The sequence below is a fragment of the Schistocerca nitens genome, chromosome 3 (assembly GCF_023898315.1).
Source record: "Schistocerca nitens isolate TAMUIC-IGC-003100 chromosome 3, iqSchNite1.1, whole genome shotgun sequence".
In the NCBI taxonomy this organism is placed as follows: Eukaryota; Metazoa; Arthropoda; class Insecta; order Orthoptera; family Acrididae; genus Schistocerca; species Schistocerca nitens.
In genome coordinates this window covers 792,264,358-792,292,021 of record NC_064616.1, presented here as the reverse complement: position 1 = coordinate 792,292,021, position 27,664 = coordinate 792,264,358, and positions in this window count along the sequence as shown.

Here is a 27,664-nt window from a genome sequence, read left to right as displayed (position 1 = left end):
CATCCGGCCCCACACTTATGACGGATAGGCAGATGACTCAGGTTTACGCATCGGATTACCCATAAGATTTTCGCAAGCTCTCTGCCACAGAGCTATTCCTCATTATTGAAAGACTGGCACATGCCCACGATTATCCGGGTCGTGCCTATGACGAAAGGCGCCTCCGCTCCTATAAGACGTTCCAGTGGTCACGTGAGTTTCCTCTGTTGCCACGCGACCTCCCATGCGCGTCTACGCCAGACGCGATTTACCGTCGGGAGCCCCGCGGGACGCAACAACTCAAGATGTCTCTGTCTCGCCGGAGGCGGCCCCGAAGGGTGTTGCGTCACCGGAACTGGGTAATCAAGTAGCCAGTGCCTCGCTGGTAGCCCCATCGGTCAATCACCGCCAGGAAGCCGTTAATACGACAGTTTCTGCCCCACAAGGACAGACTGACCAAGACTACACTGACTGTACAGGACAAAATTCAGCTCCAGATGCACTGGACATTCCAGAGGCAAATCTGGAATCACTTCCATCACCGGAGACGCCGATGGACGTACAACAGATTTCGCGTAAGTGCTCGGCCACCACAAACACTGACGATTCGACCGCAATCATTTCTTTACCTGACAAAAGGCAAAACAAGAAGTAGGCTGCTATGTCGGACGCCCCTGCGGCGCCCACGGCAGCCACTGAAGACGGTTTCACTTCCACTAACTGGAGGCGCACTGTCAAGCCCAAACGGTTTGAGCAAGTGCAACCCCCGCCCCTGCCTACGTCAATCGATTTGCAGAGGCGCTTGAAGAGGGCATGGAAGCTGAGCCCGATCCTCAGGTGCCAAAGCCGTCCCGACCACCGTCGGTAGTCATGAAGTGGACAGAGGACTTCATAAACTTCCGGAGGATGATCAAAGAGGTCGCCGGCGTGAAGTGATTCAAAGTTACTGGGAATGACCTGTACAAGGTCATCCCCTCCACCATTGATGGACACAAGACGCTTATGGACTTCGTTAGGGTACAGGGGCTGTATTGCTACACGCACAATGCAGAGTCCATCAAACTCCTGAATGTGTTAATCCGCCACCTCCCCCTTAGGATGGACCCCAGCTACCTGAAACAAGAGCTCGCTGACCTGGGCTACGGCGCTCGAACTGTCAAGCAGATGATGTCTCCCATAACGTACAAGAAAATACCGTTTTTCCTCGTTGTCCTGGTTAACAACTAGGACTACCGCAAGATCTTCCAGTTAGAGTCAATCGCGGATATTGGTGATTCGGTAGAACCCTTCTGGGTGAAGGGCAAGAGGCCACAGTGCCACTCTTGTCAGGGCCTGGGTCACGTGGCCTACAACTGTACCATGCCTGCGCGCTGTGTTAAGTTCGCAAGCCCGCATCAAAGTAAAAAATGTTCCAAAAAACGAGACGATCCCCCTCATTACTGCAACTGTAGCGAGCCGCATGTGGCCAGCTACAGGCGCTGCAATGCTTTTAAAATACGCAAACGTGGCAAGGTGGCACGGAAAGTGCAGCCTGGTGTTTTGCGGCCATTGCTAAGGGGCAGACTGCGGAATGCGGAACAGCAGGCTACATCCTATGGGGAGCGTGGCAAACCTCCCCGCCCATCGCAACCGGCCGAGAGTACACAGCCTGTTCCTAGCGCTACCAGGTCACCCCCTCCTCCCCCAGCCAGTGCTGAGGACGGACGGGCTGCTCCTGCCACTCAGAACCTCGCTCACGGCCAGAGCCAGTTGAGCCCTGGCCCCCTCGCCTGCGGGTGCTGTTGCCGGTGATCTGCAAGTTCTACTGCAGACCTTAAATAGGATTATCGTTCAACTCCCACCACTTGTCTCCGCAGTCGCGACGGCCCTCCAGGCTGCCGTTCATTCAACCATCCATGGCAAATAATAACATTCATGGCCTGACCGTCTGCGTTTTTAACGCTGATAGTCTCCTACCGCATCAGGGGGAATTTTGTGAATTTCTTCGCTGTGAGTTACCTGATATCTGCATCGTTTGCGAGGCATTCCTAAAACCAGGTGTTCATTTTAAGGCAGAAAACTACTGCTGCTATCGCAGCAACCGGGTGACTGATGGCGGTGGTACGGCGGTATACGTTAGGTCGTCGTCGAGGCACTTTCCTGTGCAAATGCCCCAGCTAGAAGCCCTTGAGGCCACTGGTGTGATTGTACACACCACAATCGGCAAAATCACCTTCGTGGCGGCCAACCGGCCTCTGCAGAGTATACTGCAAGAAGCTGACTTCGACGCCCTGTTGGCCGTGGGGGACGACTTTTCATCGCAGGGGACTTCAACGCGAAGTCCACTAGATAGAACTCTCGCCTCACCAATGTCAGCGGGCGCCGACTAGAACGTGTTGCTCTGCGACACGGCGCCATTATTCTGAGGTCCTTCGACTCTACTATCTACCCAGGTCATGGACAACATGATGTGCTCGACATCGCCTTTCTGAAGGGCGTCGATCAGTTTACGTCTACCGCAAAGAGAACAGCTCTGTCATCTGATCATGTACCAGTGATGTTTGACATAGATGTCATCGGTGCGGCGGTAGAGGCTGGCCGCCCGACCTACAGAAAGGCCGATGTCGAGAGCTTTCAAACCGAGGTATTGACGTACCTTCCTGATGCACCTGATCCTGTGGAGGTGGGAGCCGAAGTGGCCATCGTCTCTCTAAATCAGGCACTGCACGTGCTGCAGATTTTGCAATTCCTTGACGTCCACATCACCCCCGGGTTAGGTCTCGCCGCCTCCCACAATCAATTCTCCAGGCCATTGCGGCCAAAAACCGCCTTTCTCGTGAGTGGCAACTCACGAGGTAGCCAATGACGAAATATCGCATAAACTGCATGCGACGTGCCATCTCCGCGGCGGTCTTAGCACACCGCAACAAGGCATGGGCTGACCTTGACGAGACCCCTGACCCGAAAGATGGCAGTGCTTGGCGCGTTATGCGCGGATTCCTGCACCGCAGGCAGCTCCTCCTCTCACTGCAGTCTGGCCAAGATTACCTCTGTGAGACGGTGGCCAGGGCCAGCGCCTTGGCGGACACCTTTGAACTAACTTCAGGCCTGTGGTCGACGCTGTTGACGAGGCCCACATCAGGATCGTGGAAGAACGTCTTCGAACCTTCCTTGCTGCAAGAGAGTAAGATGACGCCATTGACCACATTACCGCCGAATAGGTCGCTTCGCCACTTCGGACGCTTAACGCTTAACGCCCAGCTTCTGGCAACGAACTTACAACTCCGAAATCTGCCTCCGGAGTTTCATTCACATCTGGAGGATATTTTCAACCAGATATTGGCTTCGGGTGTTTACCCTTCGGTATGGAAACATGCGGAAGTGGTGGCCATCCCAAAGCAGGACAAAGACCCGCGGTTGTCGTCGAGCTACAGTCGCAGAAGCCTTCTGCCATCCCTCTCGAAGGTATTCGAGAGGCTATATGCGAAGCGGCTCCTTCGACACGTAAACCGGAACATCTTCTATGGAACGAGCAGTTCGTGTTTCGCGGCGCACATGCCACATCCCACCAGCTGCTCCGTCTCGTGAACCCTACGATGAGGGGACTGGAGACGAGGGAATACCTCAGGGTGGTAATCCTAGACGTCTCCCGTGCCTTCGACTCCGTGTGGCACGATGGCCTCGTGTACAAGTTGTTTGTGCACGGGATGCCGACGTCGCACGTGGTCCGTACTTGGCCCCCCGCTTATTTATTTATTTACACGTCAAGTTCCGTAGGACGAAACTGAGGAGCAAATCTCCAAGGTCATGGTACATGTCAGCACATGAAATTACAACATAAAAGTAATAACATATAACAATAAAATGTTTATTCACCTGAAAGAAGTCAATCCATAAGTTTAACTAAACGCAAGCAACAATATAACAAAAATCAGCTTAATTTTTCAAGGAACTCTTCGACAGAATACAAGGAGTGACCCACGAGGAAACTCTTCAGTTTCGATTTGAAAGCGCGTGGATTACTCCTAAGATTTTTGAATTCGAGTGGTAGCTTATTGAAAATGGATGTAGCACTAAACTGAACTCCTTTCTGCACAAGAGTTAAGGAAGTCCGATCCAAATGCAGGTTTGATTTCCGCCGAGTATTAACTGAGCGAAAGCTGCTTATTCATCGGAATAAGCTAATACTGTTAACAAGAAATGACAGTAAGGTATATATTGAGAGGCCAGTGTCAAAACTCCCAGACCCGTGAACAAGGGCCGACAAAAGATTCGTGAACTTACACCACTTATTGCCCGGACCACCCGTTTTTGAGCCAAAATATCCTTTTATAATGGGAAGAGTTACCCCAGAATATAATACCATGCGACACAAGCGAATGAAGCGAATGAAAATAAGCAAAGTAGACTAATTTTCGTGTCGAACCATCATTCACTTCAGATAACGTTCGAATAGTAAAAATGGCAGCATTAAGTATTTGAACAAGATCCTGAACGTGGGCTTTCCACGACGGTTTACTGTCTATCCGAACAGCTAGAAATTTAAACTGTTGAGTTTCATTAATCATATGCCCATTCTGTGAAATTAAAACGTCGGGTTTTGTTGAATTGTGTGTTAGAAACTGTAAAAACTGTGTCTTACTGTGATTCCGCGTTAGTTAATTTCCTACAAGTCATGAACTTATGTCATGAACTGCACTATTTGAAACCGAGCTAATGTTGCACACAATATCCTTTACTACCAAGCTAGTGTTATCACAAAACAAATATTTCAGAATTACCGATAATACTAGAGGGCATATCATTTATATAAATAAGGAACAGGAGTGGCCCTCAATACTGATCCCTGGGGCACCCCCCACTTTACCGTACCCCACTCAGACCCCACATCACAGCTATCCTCACCATTGTCAGTAATGACCTTATGCTATCGGTTGCTAAAGTAAGAGGTGAACCAATTGTGAGATACTCCCCGTATTCCGTAATGGTCCAACTTCTGGAGCAATATTTTGTGATTAACACAATCAAATGCCTTAGTTAAATTAAAATATATGCCTAGCGTTCGAAACCTTTTGTTTGACCCATCCAATAACTCACAAAGAAAAGAGAACATAGCATTTTCAGTTGTTAAGCGACTTCTAAAGCCGAACTGTACATTTGATAGCAAATCGTGTGATATAAAATGATCAATTATCCTTCCATACATAGCCTTTTCAATAACTTTATCAAACACTCATGGCATAGAAATGGGTCTTAAATTGTCTCCATATCCCTTTCTCCCTTTTTATAAAGCAGCTTTACTACTGAGTACCTTCATCGTTCAGGAAACTGACCATTCCTAAAGGAAAAATTACAAATATGGCAAACCACAGGGCTAACATGTGCAGCACAGTACTTTAATATTCTGCTAGGTACTCCATCGTAACCATGTGAGTCCTTGGTCTTCAGCGATTTAATTATTGACTCAATCTCCCCCTTGTCTGTATCAAAGAGGAGTATTTCAGACATCCATCTCGGAAAGGCATTTGCCAAGAAAGTTATGTGATTCCCTGTAGAAAATTAATTTTTATTGAATTATCAGCAATGCTCAGAAAATGATTGTTAAATACTGTACATATATCTGATTTATCAGTAACAAAAAAATGGCTCTGAGCACTATGCGACTTAACGTCTGAGGTCATCAGCCGCCTAGAACTTACAACTAATTAAACCTAACTAACCTAAGGACATCACACACATCCATGCCCGAAGCAAGATTCGAACCTGCACCGTAGCGGTCACGCCATTCCAGACTGAAGCGCCTAGAACCGTACGGCCACACCGGCCGGCTATCAGTAACAGAAATATTTTTACTACGAAATGAATTTAGATCACTAACCTTGTGGTACTGACTAGACACTTCCTGCACAACTGACCGTATGGTTGTAATGTTATCCTGTGAATTAGCTATTCTGTTTGCTTACCACATACAGTTTGCCTTCCTAATAACATTTTTAAGCACTTACCAATACTCTTTGTAATGGACTACTGTAGCTTGATTGTGACTACTTCTAACATTTTGATATAATTCCCACTTTGTTCTACATTATATCCTTATCCCACTAGTCAGCCACCCGGGCTGCCTATTACTGCTAGTACCCCATTTAGAACGCTCTAATGGAAAGCAACTCTCAAAGAGCATGAAAAATGTGTTAAGGAAAGCATTACATTTGTCATCTATGGTATCTTCACTATAAACATCGTGCCACTCTTGTCCCTTGACAAAGTAAGAAAAACTCTCTATTGTTGTTCGATTAACTTTCCTACATAGTTTGTAATAACATGTGACATTTGTTTGAGTACAAATGCCTTTTAGTGTTAAAGTTTGTGCATCATGGTCTGAAAGGCCGTTCATCTTTTTATTAACAGAGCTCCCAACTAGTGATGAGGAATGAATAAAAATATTTTCTATGGCTGTGCTACTGTTCTCCTGCACGTTAATTGGAAAAACCACAGTCTGCATCAGTACATATGAATTTATGAGATCTATCAACATCATTTTTCTTGCACCATCATACACAAAATTTATATTGTAGTCACCACATATAATTAATTTCTGGTACTTCCTACAAAGTCAATCACGTGCCCTCTCTAGCTTGGGCAGAAATGCTCTGAAGTCAGAGTTAGGGGACCATTAAAGAACAAAAATTAGAAAATTTAGTTTCACTAAATTCAGCTGCCCCCGAATAACATTCAAATATTTGTTCAGTGCAGTGCCGTGATAAGTCTATGGACTCAAATGGAATACTGTTTTTTACTTACATAGCCACTCGCCCACCCCGCAAGGTACTCCCTGTATTGACTCGTTCCATGACCATGGAGATTTCACCTTTATTTGGTCCCACGGAACAATAAATAAATAAAACGTATATATACCATATTTTAAAGTTATGGTCATGTATGCCCCCACGCCCCCTTTATTACTGTTACAGAAACCAGTATTATTACGAAAGGAACTGCTCTACTCGCTCTTCACAGCTGATGCACCCTTCGTGGACAGATTGGAGTTGGTCCTCTATGCGGACAACACTGCTTTGTTCACTCGCACTATGAATGTGCACCACATGGGACGCCGTCTCCAGCAAGGCTGTGAAGCACTTGGTGCTTGTACCACCAAGTGGTGTCTCAAATTTAATGATGCAGGGTACTTATAAATGGTGCAAAAATCGAAAATTTTATGACTTTATTAATTTCTATAGTCTTTCCTGATTACAATGATATATACATTACAGAGTTTCAAATGAAAAATGAAGTATATACATATGAAATTATAAAGTTACGGTCATGCATGCTGCCACGCCCCCTTTATTTCTGTTACAGCAACCAGTAATATTTCGAAAAAAAAAACTGTGAACTTTCTGTTTCCAGTGATTTACGTATGATACATTGTATACGTTGGTAACAGTGCCGGTTTATAGTGTCTGTAAATGATTATCTTTGCTAGTATTTACTTTTGTTTCACTGAAGCTGTTTGTTCACTTGTTATTACATGTTTGTTGCCCAAGTGCTACATATCTTTTTGGAAGTACATACCCTTTAGTGTGCAATAAATACGAACTATGCTACGCATCAAGAAATTCAATAAAAGGAAATTCCGTGGTAACCAGTTCACAAACAAGTAACCCACTTATCAGTTCTTCAGTGAAGATACTTCCAAATGGCATACCTCCTGGTGATTCAAATTTTTGTGTTAACAATGACGCTGTTTGTAGTGGATTTGTTGTTGATGTGGGCATCTTATCTTCCTTGATAAAGGAAATGCCGAAATGTAAACAATGTGATGGTGTAGGCTGTTTGGAAGTAACTGAACAACAAAGTAGCAGGAAGGGTTTAGCGTCGAAATTAGCTGTTCTGTGTAGATCTTGCGATAAATCTACATCGATGATTATGCATTATTCATATGACGTGAATTTGAAGTTAGTGTATGCAATGCGTGCAATAGGAAGAGGGAAAAAGGCTGCTCAAACGTTTCGTGGTTTGATGGACCTTGCTCCTTCTCCCAGTAGGTTCAGCAAGTACATAAAAATACTTTTAGGTGCCTTGACGGTTGTGTCTAAAGCATCTATGAAACGTACAATATAAGAAACAGTAAATATTAGTGGGACCACGGACATTGCTGTTACCACTTGATGGGACATGGCAACGTCGAGGACATCGTTCCTTGAATGGTGTTGTAAGTGCTACTTCTCTGGAGAATGGAAAACTTGTTGATGTTGAGTGCTTATCTAAGTACTGCCACACCTGCCTGAAGGACATATTGAACATTAGTGTTCTACGAACTATGATGGTTACAGTGGAGGTGTGGAGTGTGATGGAGCTCTACAAATATTTCAGAGGTCGGTGCTCGTTTATACCGTTAGATATACGAAGTACCTAGGCGATGGGGTCTCTAAAGCTTTAAAAAAAATTAATGAGTTCAATGGTTATGGTGATACCTTGGTTACAAAACTGGAGTGTTGTGGACATGTGCAAAAGAGGATGGGTGTTAGATTGAGAAAGCTACGAAGAGAAATGAAAGGAAAGTTGCGATCTGATGGAAAATCTCTGTCTGGCCGAGGCAGATTGAAAGAAACTGATATAGACCTTCTTCAGAGTTATTATGGACTGGGCATTAGACGAACTGCACCTCTGAATGATGTTACAGCAATGAGAAAAGCTGTATGGGCCACCTATTGTGGGGCGGCAGGTGGGATTTATTTTGCTGTTAAACTTTTTGCAGAATGTAGAAACACTTCATTTCTCGGTCGATTAACCATATGTGCGGCGGCGGGTGGAATTATTGTTGTTAAATGTTCCTATTATTTATGCTGTCTTTTGCCGTTCTCAACACTGGCTCTCTAACTACAATATTGGCAACCAGAAAGTGATTAGCAAAACGTGAAGCCTGTAATTAGAATTCCTAGTGCCCACTTCATCTGAGAAACACACTTATAGCTGCAGCTTATAGCTCTGAGAAATTAGGAGATTGTCTGGGATTCATAATCAAAAAACCATTTTCTAAAATTCTCTGTATTCTGAAAGTCACAGATAAAAAAAAAAAAAAAATCCACACAATCTAACAGAGCCGTTCAGAGTCTAATGCGCTGATGCAACTATAACTGTCCAAATTAAATGTTTAAATGAATGCTCGCCATAATTTGATGATTAGGTTCATCAAACGCCACGCTAAATAATGGTAGAATGTCTGTCCCGCGACGGCACGTGAAAATACGACATACGCAAACTGAAGATAGATAATTAAAAACATCCCAGAATTAACACTTCACTCGAAAATGATTTTATGGTTACGCGTATCCCGAGTACCTTAATACGGCATCTGAGGCTGTTTATAGCAATGATACCGACGCGGCGCGATTCCCGACACAGATGGTGTGCTATTCAGCGTCTGGAGAGAACTGGGGCCTTGCTTCCTCCCGCAGCGTTCTTATATATAAACCCGCGGTGCGGGCGGCTAAGGGAACGCCTGATCAAATCGGCTCTCCCGACTAGCCGGTGGGCTAGTAATGCACCACATTAAGTTATTGAATAAATCATAGCTTCTTTTGCTGATGGCCGATGAAGCTCTCAATTTAAATGTGCATTCAGCACACAGGTACGTAATCATAATAAAAGTTTGACATGGCCAAGTTAAATATTTTGGGCGAGAGAATTAATTTAATTACACTACACGCAGTAGACGAGCTCTGTACTTGCCCTTTGGAGATACGCTATCACTATAGTTTTATAGTTATTCACTTGAAACTTCTCACATATTTATGATTATAGCGGATCTCCATTCTACTTAAATATAAACATCCTAGCCTTATTTATTAGCCTACTTAATCTATCTTGCTTCCTTAATTTTTAAGACAAAAACCAGAAAATTATGAATTTCAACTAAAATCTTAATTTGTGAGATCCAAAGTACTGTTTCTATTAAATTATTATGGAAAAGGAATCTAAATATAAATTTTTAAATCTCTAGCTCTTTTCTGTTACGCCAATGATTTTTACAGAAAAATGTCCAAATTTCGAAAATGGTTAAAGTTATCGAACTGATATTCAACACATATTAATTTAGTATTACTCTTGACATGCTAGAACCGTTTCAGGTTATTTGCTTGATTTTTAAAGTATTGCGCAACATTTATGACGTCAGAGCTAGTTACAGCGGACTGGCTGGCACACAATGGAAAGACATGTGAATTTACTACGGCGTGAGTAGGCTGCTTCCCTACACTATTTTCATAAGTTGTCCACAGATGACCACCCTGTTCATGGACTTTGCCCTAAAGCAGCAGATTCTTGGTGTAGTTACTAAAAAGCAAAAGAAAGTGGTCAAATGTATCGTCATAAGCATTCTCTTTCTGAGCCTGTTATGAATGAAATAAAACAGTTTTTAGAGACCTGAGTGATCCTGTTTTGCATAATAAATGTCTTCATGGGGGCACTCAGAATACAAATGAAAGTTTCAACCATTGCATATTGGAAAGATTTCCCAAGAATGTTTTTGTGGGACTAAATACATTAAAAGTTTTTGTACTAGATGCAGTGATATGTTTCAATGAAGGAGTGATAGGAAGGTTGGAAGTCCTGAGAAATGTAGGCATAAAATGTGGTTCTAATACGGAAGATCAATTGCTTGCGTGTGACAGACAACGGGTGCATGAAGCTGAAAGATGCGCTCTTGAAGTTACTAAAGAAGCAAGAAGTGCTAAAAGGAATGCCAAGAAGAAGCTTGAGAATGAAGAAATGCTGTAGGATGAAGACTACGCTTCAGGAATGTTCTGAGGCACAGATTAATTGGGCTCATATCTTCATTCGAAAATTCTCACAAGTTGTGTTTTTCAGAATTCAGGTACAAATATTTCCTAAAGTTTTTAAGGATTGTTCTAATTTTTTTCTGTAACCTGAAATAGTCCATACTTATGTAGTAGACCTGAGCTTTATTGCAGAATCAACCAAATTACAGAAAAATATCAATTTTATCAGGAAAAAAATTATAAAAATAAAAATGTAAGATGTGATATTTTTTATCCTTGTAATATACATAATAGGTGGAATTAAATAGGTCTAGTACCTCAGCCAGCATGTCATGCATATCTGGTAAAAATTTGGTGTTCTTCAAATGTATAACATTGGATTAAATGGTACCTCAATTTGAGGAACTTTTACTTTCAGAGTATGCTGATACATTAGCTCCATACTTAACAATCATTTACAACCGTTCGCTCGATGAAAGATCCGTACCCAAAGACTGGAAAGTTGCACAGGTCACACCAGTATTCAAGAAAGGTATTAAAAGTACTCTATTTAATTACAGGTCCATATCATTAATGTCGATATGTAGCAGGATTTTGGAACATATATTGTGTTTGAGCATTATGAATTACCTAAAAGAAAACGGTGTATTGACACACAGTCACCATGGGTTTAGAAAACATAGTTCCTGTGAAACACAACTAGCTCTTTATTTGCGTGAAGTGTTGAGTGCTATTGACAAGGGATTTCAGATCGATTCCGTATTTCTGGATTTCCGGAAGGCTTTTGACACTGTACCACACAAGCGGCTTGTAGTGAAATTGCGTGCTTATGGAATATCATCTCAGTTATGTGACTGGATTTGTGACTTCCTGTCAGAGAGGTCACAGTTCGTAGTAATTGACGGAAGGTCATCGAGTAAAATAGAAGTGGTTTCTGGCGTTCCCCAAGGTAGTGTTATAGGTCCTTTGCTGTTTCTTATTTATATAAACGATTTGGGAGATAATATGAGCAGCCGTCTTAGGTTGTTTGCAGATGACGCCGTCGTTTATAGACTAATTAAGTCATCAGAAGATCAAAACAAATTGCAAAACAATTTGGAAAAGAAATTGGCAATTGACCCTAAATAAAGAAAAGTGTGACGTCATCCACATGAGTGCTAAAAGTAATTCGTTAAACTTCGATTACACGATAAATCAGTCAAATCTTAAGACCATAAATTAAACTTAATACCTTGGAATTACAATTACGAACAACGTAAACTGGAAGGAACACATAGAAAATGTTGTCGGGAAGGTTAACCAAAGACTGTGTTTTATTCGCAGGACACTTAAAAAATGTAACAGATTTACTAAGGAGACTGTCTACACGACGCTTGTCCGCCCTCTTTTAGAATATTGTTGCGCTGTGTGGGATCCTTACCAGATAGGACTGACCGAGTACATCGAAAAAGTTCAAAGCAGGGCAGCACGTTTTGTATTGTAGCGAAGTATGGGAGAGAGTGTCACTGAAATGATACAGGATTTGGCCTGGACACCATTAAAAGAAAGGCCTTTTTCATTGCGACGGAATCTTCTCACGAAATTCCGATCACCAACTTTCTCCTTCGAATGCGAAAATATTTTGTTGACACCGACCTACAGAGGGAGAAACGATTACCACGATAAAATAAGGGAAATCAGAGCTCGTACGGAAAGATATATGTGTTCGTTCTTTACGCGGGCTGTACGAGATTGTAATAATAGAGAATTGTGAAGGTGGTTCGATGAACCGTCTGCCAGGCACTTAAATGTGATTTGTAGAGTATCCATATAGATGTAAATATACATACTCTCCCCTCCAGTGGGTGTAAAACAAGGCGCTGAAGCTGGCCCTGCGCCCTCCCCGGTTCTATCCCCTCACCTTTCTCCATGAGGATACCGGACTTCTGACGCTGCGTGATCGTTTGCGGGCCATTGCACGTCACTCTATGAAAAAGCGGGTCGCTCCCGCAACCGACTCATCCAGGGACTGGGCCACCAACCACGCCTGTTGCGGGAGAACCCACTCCCCAACAGCCCCAGTTAACACCGCATCAACCAAGAGGACCCCCACAACCGACAGGACATTCCCTTCCCACATAGTTTGGTCCAGCAGGCACAGCACGCAAGTGCTTATTCTGCCCCCACACGTGCCTTAGGACTGCACGTTAGTGATGCAGCCAGCGGTGTTACTGTGTGGGTGCGAGTCTTTACTATAGATAGGAAACAGACACCATTAGTGACAGTGCGTGTTGGGTGCGAGTGTGAGTCAAATGAAAACCTTAAATTTGTAATAGCAAATCGAAATTTCACGCCTTTAGCCTGTAAGTTGGTAAGTGTGCTACAAACAGCGTCCAGAATGGCCTGTAGGTGGCACCATTGTGCAGATGCACACATACCGTCGCAGTATCAGTATAAAGATGGCCGCCCAACTTGCGACTTGCACCAGGGAAGAACAGCGTTCTGTTATTCGGTTTTTGCGTAATGAAGGTGTGAAACCTATTGAAATTCATCGACGAATGAAGGTCCAGTACGGTGATGCATGTTTGTCACAGCAGCAAGACTACGAATGGCGTAGGAAGTTCGCAAATGGTGTGACTTCAGTGGAAGATGCTCGTCGTCCAGGTCAGGCACAACGAGTTGTGACTCCACAGAACAATGCAGCTGTTGAAGCCATAGTGAAGGAAAACCGCAGAATGACACTGGATGACACTGCAGCATGTTTACAGATTAGTCATGGGTCAGCACACCACATTGTGCCTAATGTGCTCCAGTTGCACAAACTGTCTGCAAGATGGGTGCCACGGCAGCTGACTCCTGAAATGAGAGTACGACCTGTTCATGCCTGTGAAGAACTTTTTCGGCGCTTTGAACGAGAAGATGATGGCTTCCTTGCAAGAATCGTTACCGAGGACGAAACCTGGGTTCACTTCCACCAATCGGAAACGAAGAGAGCGAGCAAGGAATGGCGCCATTCCTTATCACTAAAACCAAAGAAGTTTCGAAAAGAACCATCAGCAGGGAAGGTTATGCTGACTCTCTTTTGGGACGAAAAAGCCGTCATTTTGGAGCATTACATGCCTAGAGGGACCACTGTCACCAGTGCATCATACACAGATCTCCTAAAAAATCATCTGCGGCCTGGAATCAAATCAAAGCGACGTGGATAGCTGTCAGCAAGTTTCCTTTTGCAACATGACAATGCAAGGCCCAACACTGCCCGTAAAACAGTTGCAACAACCACAGACCTGAATTTTGAGTGTCTTCCTCATCCATCATACTCACCAGACCTTGCCCCAAATGATTTCCATATGTTTGGACCATTCAAAGACGCAATGGGAGGAAAGAAGTTCAGTTCTTATGAAGAGGTACGACACGCGGTGCATGAGTGGTTGCACAGACTACCAAAAGAATTTTTTTCTAAAGGAATTTATGCACTTTGTAAGCGTTGGAGGACTTGCATTGAGCGTGGGGGAGATTATGTTGAAAAGTGATACAGTTTTGCACCACTTCTGCACAATAAATAATATTTAAAAAATATTTAAGGTTTTCATTTGACTTACCCTCGTACATAAACCGCGATTGTTGCAAGCCCACATGGAAGATAGTCATCGTGTGATAAAAAAAAAAAAGCAAAAATCTGTGCGTACTAGGAAATGGGGCCCTCTAAGCGTCAAATCGCCAACAAGTTAAACCGATCAAGTACAGTGATTGGTAATTTCGTTCCATTGGGCAGAAAGGAAAATACAGACAAAGTAGAAAATTATCTGAGGTATCTAAATGGTTACTTTCGCGCAAAGCAAGGGCCACAAACCGTTATTTTTCTCAACTTGGTGCTGATTTGCAATTTCTGGTAACTGTCAGATGTGTACGACCAATTTTATTACATACCAAATACCTCGAGGTCGAGACACGACTGCAGAAACCTACTCTAAGACCCAAACATAAAGAATCTACATTGGAGTTTGCTGAAACACACATTACATGGACTACAGAATGGAATAAAGTGATCTTCATGGATGGGAGGAAGTTTAATTTAGATGGACTAGATGTATTTCAGTATTATTGGCATAATCTGAGAATACAGTAGCATGTAAGAATGAACAGAAATCTTGGTGTTGGAAGTGTTACGATTTGGTCACTCTTCTGCAATAAAAGTAAGTCACACATAGTTTGGCTAAACATTAGAATGAACTATATATAACATGTACACTGAGATTCCACAGACTGAACTGATTGGAATGTACGACTATTTAGGGCACATGAGTCTAAAGTTTCATGAAGATAATGCATCTGTGCATGTTTCTGCTACAACCAAAAAGTGGTTTGAACATGAAGATATGGATGTTTTGCAGTGGCCTGCACTTAGTTGGGACTGGTACCCCGTTTAGAACCTTTGGGGAATACTTGCAAGGAGTGTTTATCGCTATGGAAGAAAATTTGAGGCCGAATGGGAGCTGAAAAGAGTGATACTAGAGGAGTGGGCGGTAATTTCAACCAAATTTGGTGGTAAACATTATCACTTACTGTCTGGGAAGAATCGCTGTTGGGGGTAAGCGGGGGGAGGGGGTTAAAAAGTAGTGTAGCTTCTTTACTATCAATGGTACTCGCGACACATTTTGCAGACATCAATCACATGTACTAATGAATGCACCAGCAAAATTATGTCATTGTACGACATGCAGTTCAGGAGACATAACGTCACAAACATTGACATGAGTGAAAAAATACCGCAACATGGATAACGTTTTAACTGTATTCGCAGCAAATTTCAGGGACAGTACCCACATATATCGCTGAATGTACCTACATAAATATATTGTTGTACTACACATAATTCAGGAGATATGACGGAAAATACTGAGATGCCTGAAAAATTGCCGCATCATGTAAGACGTTTAAATTTTTAAATCGTTCCTACCAATTTTATTTGCAACACTTCTCGAGGACTGTATCCACATTTGCAGCTGAAAGCGCCTGCAAAAATATATGATAGTAAGACACGAAATATGACGTCAAACACAGAGATATGTGAAAAACTTCCGCGCTGGAGATATAGGTGAAATATGTGTACAAATAGGTGTGAAATATATTGAATTTATGTAAAACATATTTAATATGCGCGTACGCAGGTAAAGTCACGGGTAAAAAGCTTATCCTAAGCCTACGGAACGATTTCAGGGAATGTGGAACACATATTAGTTACGATCTGGAAACAAATACTTTGGGGGTAAGAACCACAAGCCTTCTCTTAGGGTGAGCGTGATACACTAGAGAGAGAAGAACAGAGGAAGAGATGGGTAGAGGGGGAGGTGCAGATGGACAGAGGGAAGGGGCAGATGGACAAAGGGGAGGAGCAAATGGACAGAGGGAGTAGGACGGAGGAGATGAACAGAGAGAGGGGCAGGAGATGAAGAGAATGCTGGGTGGTGAGGGGGTTGAGGTGGTGGATGGAGGAAGCGTGCACTAGATGGACATTCGGTGAGGGTGAAGGAGGATATGCACAGAGAGAGGGAGATGGAAGAGAGGAGAAGATGTAGTAATAGAAGGTAAGGATGGGTACATACCTGGGCAATGCCAGTTTTGAGTAAAAAGCATCAGCAGCAGTGGCCGAAGACTTCCTGCATAAGATGCCACGACATTCTGCCAACGGCCTTCTCAAAGAGGATGGAGGAGCAAACAGAGGTTGAGGGCACTCTCTAGCCTTTGGGATGGGAAACTGCCTCCTAATTGTGGATTCATCAGCAACGATCAGTGGCAGGAGGATGCAGAAGCCAATCAACACCACTGCTTTAAAAATTCATCAGCAACGATCAACGGCAGGAGGATGCAGATGGCAATCGACACCACTGCTTTAGAAACACTTAAGGTATAACCACAGGGCATGTCCCCTTTGATTGAAACGTTTCATGATGATCTCAACATTGAAATAAGATTCCGTATTAGTCCCCCATTCCGACTTCCGAGAGATGACTGCTAAGGGGGAGATGACTAAGAGGGAAAAGATTGATAAACTGACGAAAGGGTAACATTCAATGAGTCGTGTATGCAACAGCCGGAGATTTGAAGATGGCAGAAAATCTAAAAAATAAAATGTTAATACTCAGTCTAGATATAGTGTGGATCAGTGAAGTGAAATGGAAAGAAGGCAAGGATTTCTGGTGCGACGAACATATGGTAATATCAACAACAGCAGAAACTCGTATAACGAGAGTAGGATTCTTTATGAATAGAAAGGTAGGGAAGAGAGTGAACTGGTGTGAACAGTTCAGCGATAGTTTCGTTCTCATCAAAATCGACAGTAAACCAACGCCGACAACAATAGTTCAGATATACATGCCGACGCCGCAAGAAGAAAATGAGGAGACAGAGAAATTATATGAGATTGTTGAATGGGTAATTCAGTTCATTAAGTGAGATGAAAATCACATAATCATTTGGGATGCGAATGCGGTTGTAGGAGAAGGAGCAGAAGAAAGGGTGACGGGTGAATATGGACTTGGTAGTAGGAATGAAAGAGTAGAAAGACTAACTGAATTCTGCAATAAGTTTCAGCTACTAATAGGGAATCACAAGAAGAGGAGGTGTATGTAAAAAAGACCCAGGAGTATAGTGTAGTCAGACATAGATTTCGAAATCTGATATTGTATTGTAAGGCGTACCCTGGAGCAGATATAGACCCAGACCACAATTTAGTAATGATGAATAACAAACCGAAGCTTAAGAGCACAGTACGGCAGCATCAGTGTGGAAGGAAGTGGGATACTGAAGTGCTGAGAAAGGATGAGACACATTTGAAGTTCACGAAAGATGTAGAGGCTGCAATAAGGAATAACACAGTAGGCAGTTCAGTTGAAGCGGAGTGGACATCTCTAAAAAGAGCAACCGCAGAGAATGAAATAACAAACGCACGTATTAGGAAAGTAACTGCGAAGAAACCTCGGATAACAGAAGAAATACTTCAACTGATCGACAAAAGAAGGCAGTAAGATTATTTTCAGCGAAAGACAGGAATCACTTCGGAATTAACTAAATATGAAATACAGGGAGACAAGGTGAAATTGTCGCAGGAAAAATTTGAAGAAGTAGAAACACAAATGATCGTCAAGAGGACTGACTCATCATATAGAAAAGTCGAAACAACCTGTATTGAAATTAAAAACAACGGCAGCAACCGTAAGAGTTGAGAATTTCACTGTCGAACGTAGAGGAGAGAGCAGATAGTGGAAAGCTTTATTGAAGATCTCCATGAGATGGAGGAATTGTATGTTGACGTGATAGAAGAAGAACTCAGAGTTGATATGGATGTGATAGGGGATCTACTATTAGAGTCATAATTTAAAAGAGGCAGAAAGGATACATAACATTCCATCGGAATTTCTAAAATCATTGCGTCAGGTTGCAACTAAACGACCATTCAGGTTGATGTATAGCATCCATGAGACTGACGAAATAACATCAGAGTTTCGGAAAAACATCAGCAACACAATTCCCGAGATGAAAGAGTTAATGAGTTCGGGAATTGTTGCACAATCGACTTAACGCCTGATGGACCCTCGTTGCTGACAATACCGAGGAATGGAAACCAAAATTGAGTACCTGTTAGACTGCGATTAGTTTGGCCTTAGGAGAGGTAAAAACACCAGAGGCAGTCCTCGCGGTGCGTTTGATAGTAGACGCGAGAGTGAAGAAAAATCAAGACACGTTCATAGGATTTGTTGAACTGGAAAAGACGATGAACGATGTAAAATGGTGCAAAATGCTCGAAAGTGCGAGCTAACATCCCAAAGATGTTCGGGCTCATATGCGGTTCCTCTTCGTCGAAATAGCTCGAACTCGTCTAGGGGTTGAACCGCACGTGTCACATTACACGCCCTAAATTAGACACTTGTGACCCTTTGGTTAAATTGTCTGACTGATGGCAAGTTTGCGATGTACGAGGGTAAGTCAATTATTATCCGCAATTTAGTTATATTTTTCTTTATTTTGGTCGTACTGTTGTTTTCAGTCATGACGCATGCTTTGTTTATTTGTTGTTATATCTTTGCAGTTTTCAAGCAGATAGGTTAGTTTCGTTATCGCTGGCTGTCTATTTGCACCAAAGAAGAGCAACGTTCAGTAATCCGTTTTTTGTGGTCGGAAGGCGTATCAGGGACCGAAATTCATCGAAGACTTTCAGTACCGTACGGGAAAAGTGTTTTGCCACAACGGATTGTCTATGAACGGATTGAAAAATTCCGAAATGGTCGCACAAGTGTTACGCACTATGAAGGAGCTGGACGACCGTTTACCGCCACAAATGAAGAAACCATAGAGCGTTCACGTGAAATGATTCTCTTAGACAGGCGATTAACTATTGACGAAGTGGCAAATAGTCTGCAAATTAGTCGCGGTTCTGCCTCCGAAATGATCCACAACAGACTTGTGTTTCATAAAATTTGTGCAAGATGGATCCCAAAACAACTCACACAGTTGCATAAACAAACGCGCTTGGACATCTGCAAAAAACATTTGGATCGCTATGGTAACGAAGGGGACAACTTCTTAGACAGGATCATTACTGGTGAATAACATGGATCCATCATTAAGAGCCCGAGAGTAAACGGCAGAGTATGGAATGGAAACATACAAATTCGCCGTGCAAGGAAAAGATCAAGAACCAACCGTCCGCAGGAAAACTGTTGCTTGCGGTTTTTTGGGATCTTGCCCCTTCTGACTATCACTTGTTTGGCCCACTCAAACAGGCATTAAGGGGCCGTCGATTTGCCTCGGACGAAGCAGTGAAAGAAGCCATGCATTCCTGGCTCGCAGCTCAACCGAGAACCTTCTTTTATGAGAGCATCAGGAAGCTTGTACGACGATGGACCAAGTGCGTTGAAACGCAAGGACACTATGTCGAGAAACAATGTTCTAGTACGAGGGCAGTTCAATAAGTAATGCAACACATTTTTTTCTGAAACAGGGGTTGTTTTATTCAGCATTGAAATACACCAGGTTATTCCCCAATCTTTTAGCTACACAACACTATTTTTCAACGTAATCTCCATTCAATGCTACGGCCTTACGCCACCTTGAAATGAGGGCCTGTATGCCTGCACGGTACCATTCCACTGGTCGATGTCGGAGCCAACGTCGTACTGCATCAATAACTTCTTCATCATCCGCGTAGTGCGTCCCACGGATTGCGTCCTTCATTGGGCCAAACATATGGAAATCCGACGGTGCGAGATCGGGGCTGTAGGGTTCAAAATGGCTCTGAGCACTATGGGACTTAACATCTATGGTCATCAGTCCCCTAGAACTTAGAACTACTTAAACCTAACTAACCTAAGGACAGCACACAACACCCAGCCATCACGAGGCAGAGAAAATCCCTGACCCCGCCGGGAATCGAACCCGGGAACCCGGGCGTGGGAAGCGAGAACGCTACCGGACGACCACGAGATGCGGGCGGGGCTGTAGGGTGCATGAGGAAGAACAGTCCACTGAAGTTTTGTGAGCTCCTCTCGGGTGCGAAGACTTGTGTGAGGTCTTGCGTTGTCATGAAGAAGGAGAAGTTCGTTCTGATTTTTGTGCCTACGAACACGCTGAAGTCGTTTCTTCAATTTCTGAAGAGTAGCACAATACACTTCAGAGTTGATCGTTTGACCATGGGGAAGGACATCGAACAGAATAACCCCTTCAGCGTCCCAGAAGACTGTAACCATGACTTTACCGGCTGAGGGTATGGCTTTAAACTTTTTCTTGGTAGGCGAGTGGGTGTGGCGCCACTCCATTGATTGCCGTTTTGTTTCAGGTTCGAAGTGATGAACCCATGTTTCATCGCCTGTAACAATCTTTGACAAGAAATTGTCACCCTCAGCCACATGAAGAGCAAGCAATTCCGCACAGATGGTTCTCCTTTGCTCTTTATGGTGTTCGGTTAGACAACGAGGGACCCAGCGGGAACAAACCTTTGAATATCCCAACTGGTGAACAATTGTGACAGCACTACCAACAGAGATGTCAAGTTGAGCACTGAGTTGTTTGATGGTGATCCGTCGATCATCTCGAACGAGTGTGTTCGCACGCTCCGCCATTGCAGGAGTCACAGCTGTGCACGGCCGGCCCGCACGCGGGAGATCAGACAGTCTTGCTTGACCTTACGGCGATGATGACACACGCTTTGCCCAACGACTCACCGTGCTTTTGTCCACTGCCAGATCACCGTAGACATTCTGCAAGCGCCTATGAATATCTGAGATGCCCTGGTTTTCTGTCAAAAGAAACTCGATCACTGCCCGTTGTTTGCAACGCACATCCGTTACAGACGCCATTTTAACAGCTCCGTACAGGGCTGCCACCTGTCGGAAGTCAATGAAACTATACGAGACGAAGCGGGAATGTTTGAAAATATTCCACAAGAAATTTCCGGTTTTTTCAACCAAAATTGGCCGAGAAAAAAAATGTGTTGCATTACTTATTGAACTGCCCTCGTAAGTTTCCTGTTTGGTTACAATAACATTTTATACCTACTTTGCGGATAATAATTGACTTACCCTCGTACGAAGTTAACATAACATATAATTACAGTAATAATAATATCGGGAACTAAATTAACGACCCATAAATGATGTAGGCCACACAGTTGCGGTTTTGTTAGAATATTGTTTATTCAGAAAGCAGACTAATAGCGAAAATGGTCGTATTTAGAGTTACTATTACACTCGAGCGCATATCCATTTGACACAGTTCGATAATTCACAGCCTCATCGCGAATTACAAGTTAGATACTACACCTCGTTAACTATGCGAAAAGTTAAGATTTGACACCAGGCGCCGGCTGCTCACCGCTCGGAGAAAAAGTCTCGCGATACCACACAACACGAAATTTTCTACGTCGTTTCACTTCCTAGCTGCCTAAAGTCCGACTGTCAGCTTTCGTGTCTCAATCCGAATTATACCCTTTGGTGTCTCCAGCCGAACTGCACTCTTTGGTGTCTAGACCAGCACTGTCCGCTTTGATGTCTGATGTCTCCAGCCGAACTGTCCTCTGCCCGTCCCCGCCCGCCTTTCCCGCGCGCCGAACATCTTCGCTCAACTGACTAGCGCAGTTCCCTTTCCTGAAGCCGTCCATGTGATTGGCTACAGCTTATTCTACATTACTTTACATTTTAACATATTTAAATAATCAAAGCTTGACCACTTTCACGTTCTAAAAAAAGTAACAATAGTATCCATTACATAACAAACGTTAAATTCTTTTACATAAAACCAATACAATTTCCTTCTTAACTTTGAATGTCACGGCCAGTAGCCTTGCACTAAACCTTACAACAAATATCCTATTACCTAATGATTCAGTAAGGTGTCATGCTGTGATCGTTCAGTGCGTTTTGTGTGGAGGAAATGATGATCTGATACTTAACTAAAAATACTGAAAATTTAAATTTACTATATCTGTTAAACAAATGAAGTTTAAGAGTTGATATTTTCAACGTTTGTCATTTTAATGATGCGTTTCTATATGAAATGTCGATCGTTAAGGTCGACGAAAGCGTTCAGATTTTATCATTCAGGTCTTTGTCACAAAACTTGTTAATTTAACAGTAAATCCTAAACTATTATAGATATGAACAATATTCAAGTTTTATTGGGATCACCATGAAAATTTATGGAAGATGGCAGATTAAAATTACTGTGGCTTGATTCCCTGCACTACTACAGAATTAAATACACTCCTGGAAATTGAAATAAGAACACCGTGAATTCATTGTCCCAGGAAGGGGAAACTTTATTGACACATTCCTGGGGTCAGATACATCACATGATCACACTGACAGAACCACAGGCACATAGACACAGGCAACAGAGCATGCACAATGTCGGCACTAGTACAGTGTATATCCACCTTTCGCAGCAATGCAGGCTGCTATTCTCCCATGGAGACGATCGTAGAGATGCTGGGTGTAGTCCTGTGGAACGGCTTGCCATGCCATTTCCACCTGGCGCCTCAGTTGGACCAGCGTTCGTGCTGGACGTGCAGACCGCGTGAGACGACGCTTCATCCAGTCCCAAACATGCTCAATGGGGGCAGATCCGGAGATCTTGCTGGCCAGGGTAGTTGACTTACACCTTCTAGAGCACGTTGGGTGGCACGGGATACATGCGGACGTGCATTGTCCTGTTGGAACAGCAAGTTCCCTTGCCGGTCTAGGAATGGTAGAACGATGGGTTCGATGACGGTTTGGATGTACCGTGCACTATTCAGTGTCCCCTCGACGATCACCAGTGGTGTACGGCCAGTGTAGGAGATCGCTCCCCACACCATGATGCCGGGTGTTGGCCCTGTGTGCCTCGGTCGTATGCAGTCCTGATTGTGGCGCTCACCTGCACGGCGCCAAACACGCATACGACCATCATTGGCACCAAGGCAGAAGCGACTCTCATCGCTGAAGACGACACGTCTCCACTCGTCCCTCCATTCACGCCTGTCGCGACACCACTGGAGGCGGGCTGCACGATGTTGGGGCGTGAGCGGAAGACGGGCTAACGGTGTGCGGGACCGTAGCCCAGCATCATGGAGACGGTTGCGAATGGTCCTCGCCGATACCCCAGGAGCAACAGTGTCCCTAATTTGCTGGGAAGTGGCGGTGCGGTCCCCTACGGCACTGCGTAGGATCCTACGGTCTTGGCGTGCATCCGTGCGTCGCTGCGGTCCGGTCCCAGGTCGACGGGCACGTGCACCTTCCGCCGACCACTGGCGACAACATCGATGTACTGTGGAGACCTCACGCCCCACGTGTTGAGCAATTCGGCGGTACGTCCACCCGGCCTCCCGCATGCCCACTATACGCCCTCGCTCAAAGTCCGTCAACTGCACATACGGTTCACGTCCACGCTGTCGCGGCATGCTACCAGTGTTAAAGACTGCGATGGAGCTCCGTATGCCACGGCAAACTGGCTGACACTGACGGCGGCGGTGCACAAATGCTGCGCAGCTAGCGCCATTCGACGGCCAACACCGCGGTTCCTGGTGTGTCCGCTGTGCCGTGCGTGTGATCATTGCTTGTACAGCCCTCTCGCAGTGTCCGGAGCAAGTATGGTGGGTCTGACACACCGGTGTCAATGTGTTCTTTTTTCCATTTCCAGGAGTGTAGTTTTCATAAATGTTTCCCTCTATGGCCGATCTTAGATCCGCCATATTTAACACTGCTTGGCCACAAAAGCCTTCTACTGGGTTCCCCTATGACGTAGGTTCTCATCTGCCTCACTTGCACACTACAGCACTTAGGCCTCAATAGACAATAGAGGCCTGCGAGTTTCCCCATCTCGTGGTGAATCTGCGCCCTTTGTGGCATCCGGTCCTGGATGACAGGGCTCATTTCACAATTCCTGAAGGTTGACTCTTTCGGCCATATACTTAAATGAGAGCGCAATGCTCGTTAACTCACAAAATTATAAGAGAAATAGAATAAATTATAGGAAAAGACTAGTAATACACAATGTGTACAAGAACCAAGAGGGAAAGACTGGAAGAGAAAGAACGAAGTGCTCGAATTAAAAAAAGACAAAAGAGAGGGAAACATCTTTCGTCCTTACTGCTCAATCTATACATCGAAGAAGCAATGACGGAAATAAAAGAAAGGTCCAAGACTAGGATTGAAATTCAGGGTGAAAGGATATCTATGATAAGATTCGTTGATCACTTTGCTATCCTCAGTGAAAATGAAGAAGAGTTACAGGATCTGTTGAAGGGAATGAACTGTCTAATGAGTACAGAATATGGACTGAGAGTAAACCGAACGAAGACGAAGGTAATGAGAAGAAGCAGGAGTGAGAGTAGTGAGAAACTTTTCAAAACTGCTGATCATGAAGCAGACGAAGTCAAGTAATCCTTTTACCTAGAAAGCAATAGAATCCCTGACAGACGGAGCAAGGAGGACATAACAAGCAGACTAGCACGGGCCAAGAGGGCACTCCTGGCCAACAGAATTTCTTAGTATCAGACGTAGACCTTCATTTTTTGTACAAAATTCTGGGAATGTACATTTGGAGCACAGAATTGTATGACAGTGAATTACGACTTATGCATAAACCGGAACAGAGGAAAATCGAAACATTTGAAATGTGGTGATAGAGAAGAGTGTTGGACTTATAAGGAAGGGATGACGAGGTTCTCCGCACAATCGACGAATATAGGAACTTGGGTTAAACACTGGCAAGAAGAAGGAATAGTATAGTGGGACCAACTACTAACATTAAGAGTTCACTACACCATCTCTGCTTGGGCTTTCCTCAACTCTGTCACGTGTCTACCACTGTAGTCACGCTACCTTTTAAGATGTAGACCACAACTCGAATACATTTACTAAAGTTTTAAAATATTAAATTTTATACAAATAAGGTATGCCTCCAAATTCATTTGAATTTCGTTATTCTACAGATTAATTTTATATATAGCTGAAATCATGTTTTTCGGTAACTATTTTACGCTACAAATCAGAGTTGCAGGAATCTGGTCAAGTTCATATCTTTATCAAATGGAAAAACGCTCCTCTTGGAGCACAAAAATGCGAATATGTTCCTCTTCAAAAGACTGACAGGAAAGAGGGGAACCAACAGCCAAAATCATCATTCCACCTTCCTCACCAAAAATTTTGGCATTCGAACGTATTCGCGCTGTTTCAACATAGAAAATTCTAAATCTTTTTACCATGACTCTCTTTGTAGGTAAGTCTTCATACTCAACATCCCTACTCACTGCCACGGCCTATATATGTCTCTCCCACTGTCCTCCATTCCTCCAATTGATAAACAGTATATATCACTGGCACTATCTCTTCTCTCACTTACACCGTCTCCTTTTGTCTTTCCTTCAAATTGTCACTGTCTCCTCCATACCACGGCATTTCAATAATTCTGAGGGTCGGGGGATCCAACTTATCTTTTGCCCTATACCCACGTGTTTAAAATATGGTACCAAAATGCATCTTCCCCAATACCTACAAGTTAAAAGTTCGGCAGTCTGAGAGACTCCAGCCCCCCCCCCCCCCCGGCCTATGTACGGTCTCCACTCATATATACACTCCTGGAAATTGAAATAAGAACACCGTGAATTCATTGTCCCAGGAAGGGGAAACTTTATTGACACATTCCTGGGGTCAGATACATCACATGATCACACTGACAGAACCACAGGCACATAGACACAGGCAACAGAGCATGCACAATGTCGGCACTAGTACAGTGTATATCCACCTTTCGCAGCAATGCAGGCTGCTATTCTCCCATGGAGACGATCGTAGAGATGCTGGATGTAGTCCTGTGGAACGGCTTGCCATGCCATTTCCACCTGGCGCCTCAGTTGGACCAGCGTTCGTGCTGGACGTGCAGACCGCGTGAGACGACGCTTCATCCAGTCCCAAACATGCTCAATGGGGGACAGATCCGGAGATCTTGCTGGCCAGGGTAGTTGACTTACACCTTCTAGAGCACGTTGGGTGGCACGGGATACATGCGGACGTGCATTGTCCTGTTGGAACAGCAAGTTCCCTTGCCGGTCTAGGAATGGTAGAACGATGGGTTCGATGACGGTTTGGATGTACCGTGCACTATTCAGTGTCCCCTCGACGATCACCAGTGGTGTACGGCCAGTGTAGGAGATCGCTCCCCACACCATGATGCCGGGCGTTGTCCCTGTGTGCCTCGGTCGTATGCAGTCCTGATTGTGGCGCTCACCTGCACGGCGCCAAATACGCATACGACCATCATTGGCACCAAGGCAGACGCGACTCTCATCGCTGAAGACGACACGTCTCCATTCGTCCCTCCATTCACGCCTGTCGCGACACCACTGGAGGCGGGCTGCACGATGTTGGGGCGTGAGCGGAAGACGGCCTAACGGTGTGCGGGACCGTAGCCCAGCTTCATGGAGACGGTTGCGAATGGTCCTCGCCAATACCCCAGGAGCAACAGTGTCCCTAATTTGCTGGGAAGTGGCGGTGCGGTCCCCTACGGCACTGCGTAGGATCCTACGGTCTTGGCGTGCATCCGTGCGTCGCTGCGGTCCGGTCCCAGGTCGACGGGCACGTGCACCTTCCGCCGACCACTGGCGACAACATCGATGTACTGTGGAGACCTCACGCCCCACGTGTTGAGCAATTCGGCGGTACGTCCACCCGGCCTCCCGCATGCCCACTATACGCCCTCGCTCAAAGTCCGTCAACTGCACGTCCACGCTGTCGCGGCATGCTACCAGTGTTAAAGACTGCGATGGAGCTCCGTATGCCACGGAAAACTGGCTGACACTGACGGCGGCGGTGCACAAATGCTGCGCAGCTAGCGCCATTCGACGGCCAACACCGCGGGTCCTGGTGTGTCCGCTGTGCCGTGCGTGTGATCATTGCTTGTACAGCCCTCTCGCAGTGTCCGCAGCAAGTATGGTTGGTCTGACACACCGGTGTCAATGTGTTCTTTTTTCCATTTCCAGGAGTGTATTTGTCATTTCTAGTGTCTCCTCTCTCTTCTGCTCCCACTGCATCTATCTCCTTTCATTTCCCTCTCTTTTACAGCCACAGTCTCCCACTGCTATTGTCTTCACCCATCTCGTTTTTCTTTCACTGATACTTTCTATCTTCCACCGTCAGTTTCTCCTCTCTCTTCCACCGTCACTGCCTCTCTGCTACTCTCTTTCAGCATAAGAAAGCGTTAATAGATCGCGTGTCAAATTTTTTGGCGAGAAAAGCAGAAAGAGGATTGAGGTATTTCGTTCCTCACTTTACTGTCAATCTTTTAAAGAGGAACATACTAGCATTTTTTGTGCTCTGGCAGGAGCATTTTTCCACTGATTCCCTTCATTTCCCTGCTACAGCAGGTTGTGCTGCTTATATAAAACGAATTCCATGGATCAGCATATTTTTGACAGT